Consider the following 13,594-nt stretch of genomic DNA (forward strand, 5'->3'; position numbering starts at 1 on the left):
GGGGAGCATCAGCCTCCTGCGAAAGACCCTTCACCCGAACATCAGCATTTCCCCCCGTGTTGGTCCAAAAAGGGTTCGATGTGTCCACCTGAAAACCTCTTGCCCCGGCGAAGCTTTCCTCATCGGTTGTTCCAGTACCTGCGACACAGCCTCTTTACACCCACAGGGCAGGGCATGAGCAGTAACAGCGACTCCAGCGACTGTCCCGGATCTGACACACCTCATGCATGGGGTCGGCGGGAGACTGCCGCCTTGGTGGGTTCATTTTGAGGCACCTTTTTAGGTAAGCCTCCTGCGAGGTGGCATTTTGCAGTCCTCCTCACCACCATCGTTAGGGATGACAAAAATAAGAACCAAAATGTGAGTTTTTTTCAGTGGTCACTTCTTCACAAATTGCTGGCTGCCTTCCTTTCAGCGCAGTTCTCAGCGTAATCTCCGATCTTGTTCCGCGTAACAAAACGAAAGGGAAAAAAAAAAAAAAAAGAACAAGAAAAAGAAAGAAAACTCAGGCAGCAGCCGAAGGGTTAGGGAAAGCGAGAGAGCCGCGCCGGGAAGGATCAGTTGTGCTCGCCGCCGCCAGGCGAGGCGAGGCACGGCCAGGAGGAGAGAGCTGCTCCAGCTGCGGCGGCGCTGGGAGGGGAGCGGCACGGCGCCGAGCAGCGCAGTGGCGGCGGCGGAAGCGGCTCTGGTTGTGTGAGGGAGCGGGCGGGCGAGGAGGAGGCAGTGGAGGGAAGGGGGAGGCTGTTAGTGTTTGGCGCCGGTGGAGGGAGTCATTCCTGCAGCTGCACTTCCGGTCGGCATTTTGTTCTGAGAGGGAGCGAGAGAGACACACACAGGATTCTTCCCCCTCCTCCTCCTCCTCTTCCTCCTCTTTCCCCTACCCCCCTCCCTGCTCGGTACCGAATCACCGTGCCCAGGCTGCCCCCTCCCCCCGCCCTCCTGCACTCGCACAGACAGAAAGAGCGGCAGCGGCGGCGGCCCCTTGGCAGCGCAGGCCGCCCCCCCCCCGCGGCTCCCCGGCCACCCTTCTGCTCCCCCGCGGCTCGGAGTGTGTCTCGGAACCGGTTCGGCGCGGCCCGGCCCATGTTGACGTTGTGAAGCAGGCTCAGGGGGAAGGGATTTGTCTCGGCCGCTCGCCCCCCGGCTCTACATGTTCGCTGCACTGAGGAGGAGACGGAAGAGGAGCCAGCCCCCCTCCCGGCCCGGATTATTGTTGTTATATTATCTTCCCTCCTCCTCTTGCTTCGCGGCGGCGGCGGCCCAGCGGCGGCGGCTTCTCTGAGGAGGGAGGGGGGCGGATTTCTCTCCCCCTCTCTCGGATTTTCGTTGGATTCAGACGCCGATTTGCTCAGGTAATCCCCCCTCCTTGTCTCCCCTTCCCCTCCCTGTCCTCTCCAGCAGCGGGTCGGGCCTTCCAGCGCAGGCGGCCCAGCACTGCCGGGAACAGAGCGAATTAGCTATTATCCAGGGCAGAGGGGCATAAGTAGCAACCGGAGGCATTTATTTCGCAGGCCCCCTTCCTGCTCACTTGGGTTTGGCGGAGGAGATTGGTTACTCCCGGGCTGCCGGGAGGCTCAGGCCCGGTGGAGAGCGCAGGCCCGCCGGCCAGCGCCTTTACTCTAGCTCGGGGATTAGAGAGGCGAAGCGGCTTCCCAGTGACAGGCCTCAACCCGGAGAGGAGCAGCAGGAGGAGGAAACAATACAATTAGCCGCAAATGTGCACTGATCCTTTGCCATATTTGCAACTTCACCTACGGCAAGGAAGCAAGGTCCCAGTGCAGACAACCCCCTGAAGTGGGGAAGGACTAAGTGAAGGAATAGAGGATGAGAGACAATGTAAATACCCAGGAACAAAAATACCACCTCTTCGCTATTGCTTTCCCCATCTAATCAACTGCATTTGAACATTCAAAAGTTTAGATGCTTATGGATTTATAATGTAGAGAGATTTAATCTCTAAAAATACAGCGATTGATTAGTGTGTTTAGCACTTAGTATATTTATAGCATAAAATTAGTTCTTGTGGGCTAATTGACACAACACGGACACCTGCAGACGCCGGAAATACAGATAGGCAAGCATATTCTATCAGGTCCACAAAGTCTCAGTGTCTGTGCTGTATACATTACAGGAATATGTACTGAATGTAGAAGAAATACTATGTTATGCTTCTAACAAATGGAAAACAGGAGAGGGATTGTGTGTATGTGTTTATGCTGTGACTGCTGTGTTTATGACTTTTAAGGGACCAAGTGAGATCTTAACCCAAGGTGAGGTCTTACTGAAAGTACTTGAGAATCAAACATAAATTTAATTAAATTGAAAGTGAGGAAAGCTTAAAAAGTGTCATCCTTTCTTGTCAGGCTATATCACTTTGCAATCCTGAGGTTGTTATTGGCTGTTTGTGTCCATGATGTTTGACTATGTAATTAGGTGTCATTTTAACAGGTCAAATGTGTTTTGTAAATGACTGTTGATAAAGTGTCAGGTCTTTATACATAAATGGTAGCTAATTTTCAGTAAAGTCTTGGATTTGTGTGATAGAGTTAAGAGTGTTACTAAAAATTGAGATAGATTTAAACCAGGCACTCTGTGAACTAGTAATTTTCCTAGAGAAATGACATAATTTAGGGAAATTTCAGGATACAAAGTTTCATCTTTCATATAGAAAGGAAATTTGTAATTGGCAGACAAGTATTGATTACATCATTTCCCTGTTTCTCAGGTGTTTCTCAGTTGTTCCGGCAAATCTGTTGTAATTACAAATGGTTAATGTATCTAATAGAGTAACTTTCTATTACATTGGTTAGAGTCTTACAATAAACCCGTGCTATCCTGCCTCTGAGTGCCCTGATACATGTTTAAAAGGGTGAAGTTAATATAGCTGTCACGTAGAAGGCGTGTTTTTAATGCTGTAAATCCGTGTAGTAGTCAGTAGCGTGTCCATGATTTGTATTGGTCAGGGAGCAGTTTGAATTTTAAAAAGCCTGAAGATCCTGCTGAGCCCCAATCCCGGCCTCCCTCCCTCCCACTAATCTCCCATTCCTGTCTTTGTGCTGCCTGGTCCTGTTAGACACTGTTTGCAACAAGGCCTCAGGCCTACGTGCGTGGAGACGAACCATTTACACTTCGAAAAAGCAGCTTTTTATTTTTAAACTTCGTGAATTGCACAGGGAGCCACTAGTTGTCTTTATCTGTCCTTGTTTCAGTGTGTAGTGAGAGAATTGCTGTTTTCTGTTGGTCTGTAGCATGCTTAGAGGCCAAGTGTAACTGCTTTACAGGAAAGAAAGGACTGTGCCTAAGTAGTTGCAGTTCTTGGGTTGTTTTCATCACTAGGAAGCGGCATTCGCTCTGGCATATCTTTTGTCGCGTGTACAAGCAGCTTTTGTTTTAACAAAAATGAGTTTGTAATGATAACAACCGCAAACCTCTCTGGCTTATTTTTTGTTTAGGAAGGTTTGCTTTAAGTACACCAGATATGAGCAGGAAATGAGCTACTGTACGTATGTAGTTCCTGTCAAGTTTATCTAGCCAGGGTTGTGTTTACAGTGCATTTGTTTTATGGGGGGGTTGGATATTTTTTTTTTAATCGGAAAATATGGGGTTTTGGTATGAAAAATATTTATAGAGCGAAAGATAAGATGCGGTCTCTTATTTTTCTTGACTTTTTTTTTTTTTTCCTTTCGGTTTTGTTCTGAGCCATACATGATTAATCCCAAACTAGTTGCTTTATCACACTTTATGTAGTTGTAAATTTATTTATCTCAGAGAAATGTGTTTAGGATACAGAAGTATTTAAAGTGAAAATGTTTATAAGAGGACTTATTTTTGTTTAGATTTTTTTTTATTAGCACATTTATTAAGAGTTTGTGTGTGAAGTAGTACTGTCAATTTCATACTACTTTTATATTACAAGTTCATACTGGTCCACTGTTTAATCACAACAGCTAGATACCTAAGGAGCATTAACACACTTTGTGTTATAGAAATACAAAATTAAGAATTCTCAAGGTGTTAGTTGTAACACAAATTTTAACTGAAAGAGGAAAATATGTTTTTCATGCTATCTTCCGGTTTGTACACTTGGATTCGTTTCCTGTGTATACATTTTATTTTTTTTCTTCTTTCCTCTCTAATTCTTAAGTATTTTGCCTGAAGTTATTGGGAAAAAATATTTTTCTGAAGACTCTTGCTCTCTTCTAAAGCTGTTTTGTTGTTGTCTCATTTTGGTTTTGTTTGTTTGGTTTTTATGTGTGGGTTTTTTGTTTTGTTTTTTAACTTATAGTAATTTTTTTTTCCCACATTTGGAATGTTTAAATTTTGATTTAAGAGAAACAGACCAGGATTAGAGATGAAAAATGACATCACTAAATGCTTTTGCAGATCACTGTTCTGCATAAGAGTACAGCTATCCCCAGGCAACCTTATTGCGTGTTTCAGACTCCATGTACATTAATGTTCATGTGACTCTTCTTGCAGTCAAAGCAATGGATAATAATTTCCTTGGGACAGACCCACTGTCTTTTTGGTTGTGTTCATATAATGGTTAGGGTAATGCAGCCTTAAATGTTTTATGTATGCAGTCCCCTACAATATAAATAAATCTATATTTTGAAGGACACAAGATGCAAAATAGCCAGGGATTGGTATAACAAGTTTTCTGTTGCAAATTTTCTTGTGCTCTGTGGCAAGTGTGATACTTTTATGTGTTTATTGTATTACAAAGTGTTAAAAGTCATGACATGGAATGTATATTAATATTTCATAGATATTGCACAAGAAATATAAAGTTGTTGAAAAATTACTCTGACTGGAAAGAATTCTATTCTGAATATCTAGACCTAGGAAAGAAATTAAGTCATGCAATTTAGAAAATTATGCTTTCTAGAAATTATTCTAGAGGAGTGTATAGTATTTCATGAATGTGTGGACACTGACAACAATTATGGGCATACTTAACTGGAAAAATGTGTATAGCGTTAACTTCAGAATTTGATGTCTGATAGGTATAAGGTGCATCACCCAGTGTTAGGGTAGTTTTCTGATGTTATGAAATACAGCGCTAGAACTATTTAACCTTTAAAAAAAATACACTATTTCAGTGTGATGCTGCTTATTTTCAGTCTTTGTTTTCATATGTCTTTATTAAAAGTGGTAAAAGTTAGGTGAATTTCTGATTTTGAATCATTAGCAGTAATGAACATTCAGTTGTGCAGAGACACTTAAAAAGAAGGGCTTGAAATTGATATACTTGGTTATAATTGCTAATAACGCTGTACAATAATGATCCTTTTTAATAGTCAAAAAAGGAAGTCCTTTGGAAGTGACAGTTGATAAGGTCTTTACTCTTAAAAACCTTCATTTAAATTAATGTATACTTACGGGGTTTATTTTCTTCAAGCATACCTCTTAGCTGCTATTCTAACCCCCAAAGTACACGAAAGAAGGGCTTTTACCCTGGCAGTAAGGAAGTTGTGACTGAGGAGATCGTGCAGGACCTGTAATTTGTGTCTCACTTCCTGTTCCTACTGTTCACTATGAAAAAAATCTCACTAGCGAAAGGGAGGAGAAATAGGATTTTGATCCATCCCTGTAGAAACTAGATGGAATTCCAGTCAAATCAAATATGGTTGTTGATACTGTACTTGAAGGTGACTACTTGGTTTATTGAAATAACTAAAATAAACAAATATTGAAGACTATTTTTCAGGTTAAAGTCAGAAAAAAATCTAGTAAAATTCCTTTTTATGGCTTTAGTAGTGATACTATTTCTGCAGTCAGAGGTCTCAAAACTCTTTATATGGGTAACCTTTGTAATTTTTCAGGTTACTTCTGATTTGAAGTGCTTTGTGGTTTTTGTAGCAATATGTATGTACAGACATGCAATGCATTTCAGAAGAGCAGTGTCAAAAAACACTAGGCTGCGAAAGTAAGGGATTTAAAGAAATAGCAGACTAAGATTACAGAAACAAGCATGACTCAACCCTCTTCTCTATACACTGGGCCTTAAAGTGTATTATTGTGTCCCCCAACTCTCATAGGTCCAATTCAATGCCTCATACAGTGCAGGGGAAATGTCAGCTGATTGTCGTAGTGTTATAATCTAGTTTTCATATTTATTTGTCATTCAGTGTGCAGCCTGCGGCCTTATTGCCTGCTGTATACATCCCAGTCTTTCCTGAATATGTTCATCCTCTAGTTTGTAGGAATTACCTGAAAATAGATGTGTACATTTCACAAACACTAGAGAATATTTTTATTTGCACATTTGTGAAATACTATTTCTGTTTTACAGCTGGAAGACTGAAACTGAGTCAAAATAGGGAATTTTAAAAATGCTTGTGAATCTCCTTTAATTTGACATGTTTTATTATTCTGACTTGTTAGAATTACTTTACAGCACTTAATAAGTTCATAGTGTTTTCTTTGATTTTATTTAAGATTGTGAGTGCTTGCATTTCAAAGTATCAGGCTCGTTGTTTCTGATACTGGATCCCTAAGATATATAGAACAAGATTTTGCTGGTAGCCTTAAACATCTATTAAGTTTCATCTGTCTTGCTCACACCAACAGCTGGAAAAGAATAGATATCCTGTCCTGAAAAATTAGAAAGAATCACCCTCTGTATTGTGAAAGAAACTAAAATCTCTTAAAGTTTATCAGGAAGCAAGGAGACAACTAGATAATAACCCAAATCCCACAAGCAATTAAATGGCTTGTCTGCAGTACTGGAGGCAGAAGCTCAAAATGTTATATTTTGTTACCCTCCAGGCTTACTTGTTCCTGCTGAAAGTTATCCTAAGCATTGGTTATTGCCTGTTAGGGATAAAACTCTATGACTCTTAAACTGATAATTGTTGTAGCCGATGTGATCAGATTCAAGAGAAACCACTGTAGCCTGGTAGGCAGACCATTGACATTGCAATGTCAGTGTGTTGCCAGCTGCTCTATGGGTCTGTTAGGAAAGCAAGATGATCATAAGGTGTAGTAAGTTTGTTCCTAGCTGGACCATTGCTTCTGGGGTGTAGGAAGTCCAGATTCAAATGCCTACTCTGAACCAGGCTGAGAAGCACTTGAGGTTTTTTCTTGTTATGTGGCTTTTCATGTCGTATACTTTAAGCATGGTGCAAAGGCTGTGAGTATGTTATAGAACAGTAGAATATGTAGTGCTCAGCCTTTTCTTTTTTTCTCTTTTTTATATCTGTATCTTTACTTGCAATGGAAGTTTTCTGAGAAAATAGGTTTGTTTGTTTGGTTCATTTAATGTCTTAAAAGAAAATCTTATTTAGAAAAATGGCATTTTCCAGCAAAACGTATTTTGGCTGAGAAAGTGTTTGTAATCAGTTGGATATATTAACTATGTTTTATTTAAAATCCTTGGTTAAGAAGTGTAATCATATAACAATAAAATGGGTTTGGTTGGAAAAGACTTCTAAGGTCATGGAGGGCAACCATCAAATCTAACACCACCATGGCTTTTAAACCATCTCCCAAAGTGCCATGTCTGCACCTTTTTGAATACCTCCAGGGATGGTGGTTCAACCACTTCTCTGGGCAGCTGATGCCAATGCCTGACCACACTTTCAGTAAAAAAAGTTTTACCTAATATCCAGTCTAAACCTGTGGTTCAACTTGAGGTCATTTCCTTTCCTAATATCACTCAATACTGGGGAGAAGAGACTGGCCCTCACCTCACTATGACATCCTTTTGGGTGGTTGCAGAGAACAGTAAAGTCTCCCCTCAGCTTTCTCATCTCCAAACTAAACAATCCCAGCTTCTCAGCTGTTCCTCATAAGACTTGTTCTCCAGACCCCTTCCCCATGTTCAATGCCTTTCTCTGTACCCACTCCAGCAACTCAGTGCTCTTCTTGTAGTAAGGCCCCCAAGCTGAACACAGTATTTGAACTTCAGCCTCATGAGTGCTGAGTACAGGGGAATAATCACTTTCCTACACTATTCCAGGGATGCTCTTGTCTTTCTTGGCCACCTGAGCACACTGCTGCCTCATGTTCAGACAGCTGTCAGTCAACACCCCCAGGATCCTTTCTGCCAAGCTGTCCATGTTGTGACCCATGCTGAGAACTTGGCACCTGGCCTCATTGAAGACTTTATGATGGCCTCCAGTCATCAATCATCAGCCTGTCAGAGCCCTCCTACCCTCCAGCAGATCAACACTCCCACCTAACTTAGTTGTCACATGCAAACTTACTGAGGTTGCTCTCGATCTCCTCATCAGGATATTACCCAGGAGTGGTCATAGCAGTGAGCCCTGGGGTACACCACCTGGGGCCACCACCTAGATTTAACTCTATTCACCAGCACTCTCTGGGCCCAGCCATCCAGTCAGTGTTTGATCCAGCAGAGTGTATGCCTGTTGAGGCCTAGGACAGCCAGGTGGTTATGTTGTTGTGGGGGACAGTATCAAAGGCTTTACTGAAATCCATTGTATCATAGTAGTATCACAGTATCAGTCAGGGTTGGAAGGGACCACAAGGATCATGTAGTTCCAACCCCCCTGCCATGGGCAGGGACACCCCACACTAGATCAGGATGGCCAGAGCCTCATCCAGCCTCCAGGGATGGGGCCTCAACCACCTGCCTGGATAACCCATTCCAGGGCTTCACCACTCTCATGGTGAAGAACTTCCTCCTCACGTCAAGCCTTAATATCCCCACTTCCAGCTTCATTCCATTCCCCCTAGTCCTATACCTGATATCCTGAGAAGTCCCTCCCCAGCCTTCTTGTAGGCCCCCTTCAGATGCTGGAAGGCCACAATTAGGTCACCTCGGAGCCTTCTCTTCTCCAGACTGAACAGCCCCAACTCTTTCAGTGTGTCCTCATAGGAGAGGTGCTCCAGCCCTGTGATCATCCTCATGGCCCTTCTCTGGACATGTTCCAGCATGTCTATATCTATTGTAATCATCCACAGCTTTTCCTTCATCCACCAATCAGGCCACCTTATCATAGAAGAGAATGAGGTTCATTAAGTGGGAACTGCTCTTCATGCGCCAGTGCTGGCTGGGCCTGATCACCTGGTTGCCCTGAACATGCTGCATAATGGCACTCAAGGTGATCTGCTCCATGACCTTCCCTGGCACTGATGTCAGACTTAGAGGTCTCTTCCTTCTGGTCCTTATTGTAGATAGGTGTCACATTTGCCAGCGTACAGTCATCTGGAACCTCCCCAGTTAGTCATGACTGCTTGTAAATGTGGGAAGTGTCTTGGTGAGTACTTCTGCTAGCTCCTGCAGTACCTTTGGGTGTGTGACATCCACTCCTGTAGACTTATGTATGTCTGAGTGATGCAGCTGGTCACTAACCATCTTCTCTTGGATTATGGGGGCTTCATTCTGCTCTCCATCTCTGACTTCCAGCTCAGGGGGCAGTGTTACCAGCAAATAACTGGCCTTACTGTTAAAGACTGAGGCTAAGGAGAAATTGAGGCCATCAGCCTTTTCCTCATCTTTCACCACTGTTTTCTTGTGAATCCAACTAGGGACGGTGGTTCTCCTTAGTTTTCCTTTTTCTTTCTTCTTTTTTTTTTTTTTCTTTTTCCCCCCTAATATATTTGTAGAAAGACTTCCTGTTTTCTTTAACAGTCAAATCAAATTAATTTCCAGTTGTGCTCTGGTCCTTCTAATTTTCTCCCTGTATAGCCTCACAACAGCCTTGTAGTCCTCCTGAGTGGCCTGCCCCTTCTTCCAAAGACCATAAACTCTCCTTTTCTTCCTAAGCTGCCACTGAATGTCTGTATTCAGCCAGGCAGCCTTCTTTTCTGCTGATGTGTCTTTCAGCACATGGGGACAGCCTGTTCCTGCACCTTTAAGACTTCCCTCTTGGACAGTATTCAGCCTTCCTGGACTGTCTGGGCCTTCAGGACTGCCTCCCAAGGGACTCTGTAAACCAGTCTCCAAAACAGGCCAAAGTCTGCCTGCTGGAAGTCCAAGGTGGCAAGTCTACTGACCCCCCCTCATTACTTCTCCAACAACTGGGAACTCTTATCAGATATTTTGTGATCACTGTGCCTGAGACAGCCCCCAGCTGTTGCAGCACCCACAAGGCCTTCTCTGTTTTCAAACAGCAGGTCCAGCAGGATGCTTTCCCTAGCTAGCTCCATCACCAGCTGTCAGGATGTTATCCTTCACATGCTCTAGGAACCTCTGGGGCTGCTCCCTCTTTGGTGTGTTGTATTTACAGCAGACTAGAGGGAAGTTGAAGTCTACCTTGAGAACAAGGGCTGGCAATCATGAGACTTCTTCCAGATGCCTAAATAATGTCTCACAGAAAGCATCTCTTTTTACTCTGTAACTCTTGATTTATTTCATGGTATATGTGCCACATGTCATATATGAAGCAGAAATCCTGTGGAAAAGAAAAACCAATGGATGATTATTTAACGAATATATATGGTAATGCACAAGGGACTAACTTGTAGGTGTAAGCCATCTTAATTCTGACATATCTTCATACTTTAATGCTTGATTTTATAGTACTGACATTTAAAAAAATATGTTGTCATTTATCAAGCTTCTTGAATAAAACCACACCTGTGATAGCTCAAAACAGAGATATGGGTTGCACTAACACTATGTCTTCTGTGTTGAGCAGGGTCTCAAAACAGAGGTTACAAAAACTTTTTTTCTGAAATTTTGTTTTCAAGTCTTAGGTTTTTCTAGAGGCTGTCCCTTTTTCTTGCAATCTAGTTTCTATTTAGATATGTGGCTTTCTCTTCTTCCTCACTATGCTTGCTAGATATTAGGCCAGGAGTGGGAATTTGGGGAGCCCTCATCAGATCCTACACTCAGGGACTATCCTAGCACCTGTAGGAAAAATAATCTGGAATCTTTGTAGTCTAAAAGCTGGGGAAAATTCAATATGACTATATTAAGAGTATAGTCCCAACTTGTGGAGAGTACTTTGTGGTGATATAAAATCAGTTTAGCTTAGGTTTAGATTTTTTTTTTTTTTTTTCATCTGAAAGGAGAAATTTATTACATTTCTAGTTCAAACTCAGGAGATATAATTGCCTTTTACTATATAGATGCTAGGTTTTCCTTTTTATCTTTTCTTTTTCCTGCCTTTTTTTTTTTTGGTTAATAATGTGAAATGGATTTTCTTCTATTAGCATGCTCAGTGATGATTGATTCTTCTGGCAGCTTCCTTAAAACCTCGTGTTGAGGCATAAGCTGTAACAGAGTAAAACTACAGTGTATCCTATTAAAATCTGCCAGGTACAGGGAACTGAAATATTGTTGTAACAGGTTGCTAGTTGACTTTAAGACTGCATGTTTCTCCCAACTCCTTTCTACAGGTAGGACTGGCAGCAAAGACCCTCTGGTTCCTGACACTTAGTATTTAAAGACACAGGTTTTGTTTCTGACCTTGCTAGGCTTCGCTCATGCTGAGTGACTGGCCTTTATTAACTGATTCTTCTAATAGTGCTAAAAAACCAAATACTTCATCAGCTCCTAAGGATCGTGCTAGGGAAAAATAAAATAATAATTTAAAAAAACAGCCCCCTAAACATTACAACTTATTTCTGACCCTTTTTTCCCCCTTTCAAGTAATTGGAACAACCTCTCTCTTTGGAAAAGTACTTGTAAAATTTAAGAATGAGGTGACTTTTTGCATTAGGGATGTGCATTCTGTAGACATTCAAAAATGTGTCCAAAAATGGGGCAAGTTACTAGTGTCTGAAAAATGAGCTGACTTCTCTGATTAATGGTGAAAAATCTTGTAGGCATGGCAGGACTTTCCAAATGAGTACTGTTCTAAGCAGTGAGATGTGGTGCAGATTCTTAGTTTCTGGTATTGTTTCCTGCTTATCTACAGTGCTGATTTGTTTCAATGTGGAAAGTGCAAGAACTGAGGTTGCAAGTGGCTAGAATTGGGAACACCTGGAGGAGAAGAGTGGTAGATGGGCACCAGACTTACACAGAATGGGGAAGAAGTGAGAGTTTGAAGGGCAGGAATTAAAAGGAAGGTAAGAGCTTGGTGTTCCTAAGGAAGTAATGATTGAACTGTGAGGACTGAATAAAGGACCTCTGGGGGGCAAATACAAGTGTCCTTGAGGAGAGCTACAGGAATTTCTGTGAAACAGCACTAAGCTGAGACAGAAGGGATGCATTGGAATTGGGTGTACAGTCAAAGGAAACAGTGCAGGGATGGGAGTGGGTAGGAAATATGCACCGAAGGAGCCTATAAAGGGGAAGAAGAACAAATTGCCTGAGAAGACAGAAGTGCAGAACAAGGGTTGACTGGTCAAAGAAGCATTATTTCACACACAGGAATGTGTTTGAATTGTCTTTCTTTTGCCCCATAACCCACCCTTTTTTTGTTCCCCTAAACTAAGGAAATCACATGGTACCAAAAAAACAAAAAAAAAAAAAAAAAAAAGGCAGCTCAGAAATGTGGATTATTTGTTTGTAAAAGCAAACAATAGGGAGTTTCTTCGTTCAGGTTACCTGTCTGCATTTGGCATCTTTGTCAATGGGCTCAGGTAGTCTTTAAGTGTGTCATCACTTTTTTTTTTTTTTTCCCTAACAAGAAGATAACTGTTTCACTGTGTGGAATTAATTGAGTTGTGTGATTTGTGGTATTTTGGGGTTCTTTCTGTTTTATTTTAAAAATTCCAACAAAACAACAGCAGAGTGTATTAGTATAGTGTAGATTGGGCTCTAGATATTGTTTATTTTGCCTTGGGGAAAGGCTCTTTTATATATTTATTGATGATCTGGATGAGGGCCTTGAGTCCATCATCAGTAAATTTGCAGGCAACACCAAGCTGGGGGCAGGGGTTGATCTGTTAGAGGGTAAGAGAGCTCTGCAAAGTGACCTTTACAGGCTGGGTGGATGGGCAGAGCCCAGCGGTACAAGATTTAATACATCTAAGTGCCAGGTTCTACACATTGGCCACAACAACTCCATGCAGTGCTACAGGCTGGGGTCAGAGTGGCTGGAGAGCGGCCAGGCAGGGGGGACCTGGGGGTACTGGTTGACAGTAGGCTGAACATGAGCCAGCAGTGTGCCCAGGCAGCCAAGAGGGCCAATGGCATCCTGGCCTGTATCAGGAACAGTGTGCCAGCAGGAGCAGGGAGGTCATTCTGCCCCTGTACTCAGGACTGGTTAGACAACACCTTGAGTACTGCATCCAGTTCTGGGCCCTTCAGTTTAGGAAAGATGTTGAGTTGCTGGAACATGTCTAGGGAAGGGCAAGAAAGCTGGTGAGGGGTTTGGAGCACAAGCCTTGTGAGGAGAGGCTGAGGGAGCTGGGAGTTGCTTAGCCTGGAGAAGAGGAGGCTCAGGGGAGACCTTATTGCTCTCTACAACTACCTGAAGGGAGGTTGTAGCCTGGTGGGGGTTGGTCTCTTCTTCCGGGCAACCAGCACCAGAACAAGAGGACACAGTCTCAATCTGCACCAGGGGAGGTTTAGGTTGGATGTTAGGAAGAAATTCTTCATAGAGAGAGTGATTGCCCATTGGAATGGGCTGCCCAGGGAGGTGATGAAGTTACCATCACTGGAGGTGCTTAGGGGGAGACTTGATGGGGTACTTGATGCCATGGTTTAGTTGATTAGATAGTGTTGGATGAT

General features: G+C 42.8%; 1 protein-coding gene across 1 annotated transcript in view; it reads left to right on the plus strand.

The window, feature by feature from the left end:
* The first annotated feature begins 1,046 nt into the window (after positions 1 to 1,046).
* NIPBL (NIPBL cohesin loading factor) overlaps positions 1,047 to 13,594 on the plus strand; it is a 172,123-nt gene continuing 159,575 nt past the window's right edge. Inside the window, exon 1 of the mRNA XM_054179014.1 lies at positions 1,047 to 1,352. The gene's annotated coding sequence lies outside the window, so the exon portion shown is untranslated. The remainder of the gene's footprint in view (positions 1,353 to 13,594) is intronic.

The sequence above is a fragment of the Dryobates pubescens genome, chromosome Z (genome assembly GCF_014839835.1).
Source record: "Dryobates pubescens isolate bDryPub1 chromosome Z, bDryPub1.pri, whole genome shotgun sequence".
Lineage (NCBI taxonomy): Eukaryota > Metazoa > Chordata > Aves > Piciformes > Picidae > Dryobates > Dryobates pubescens.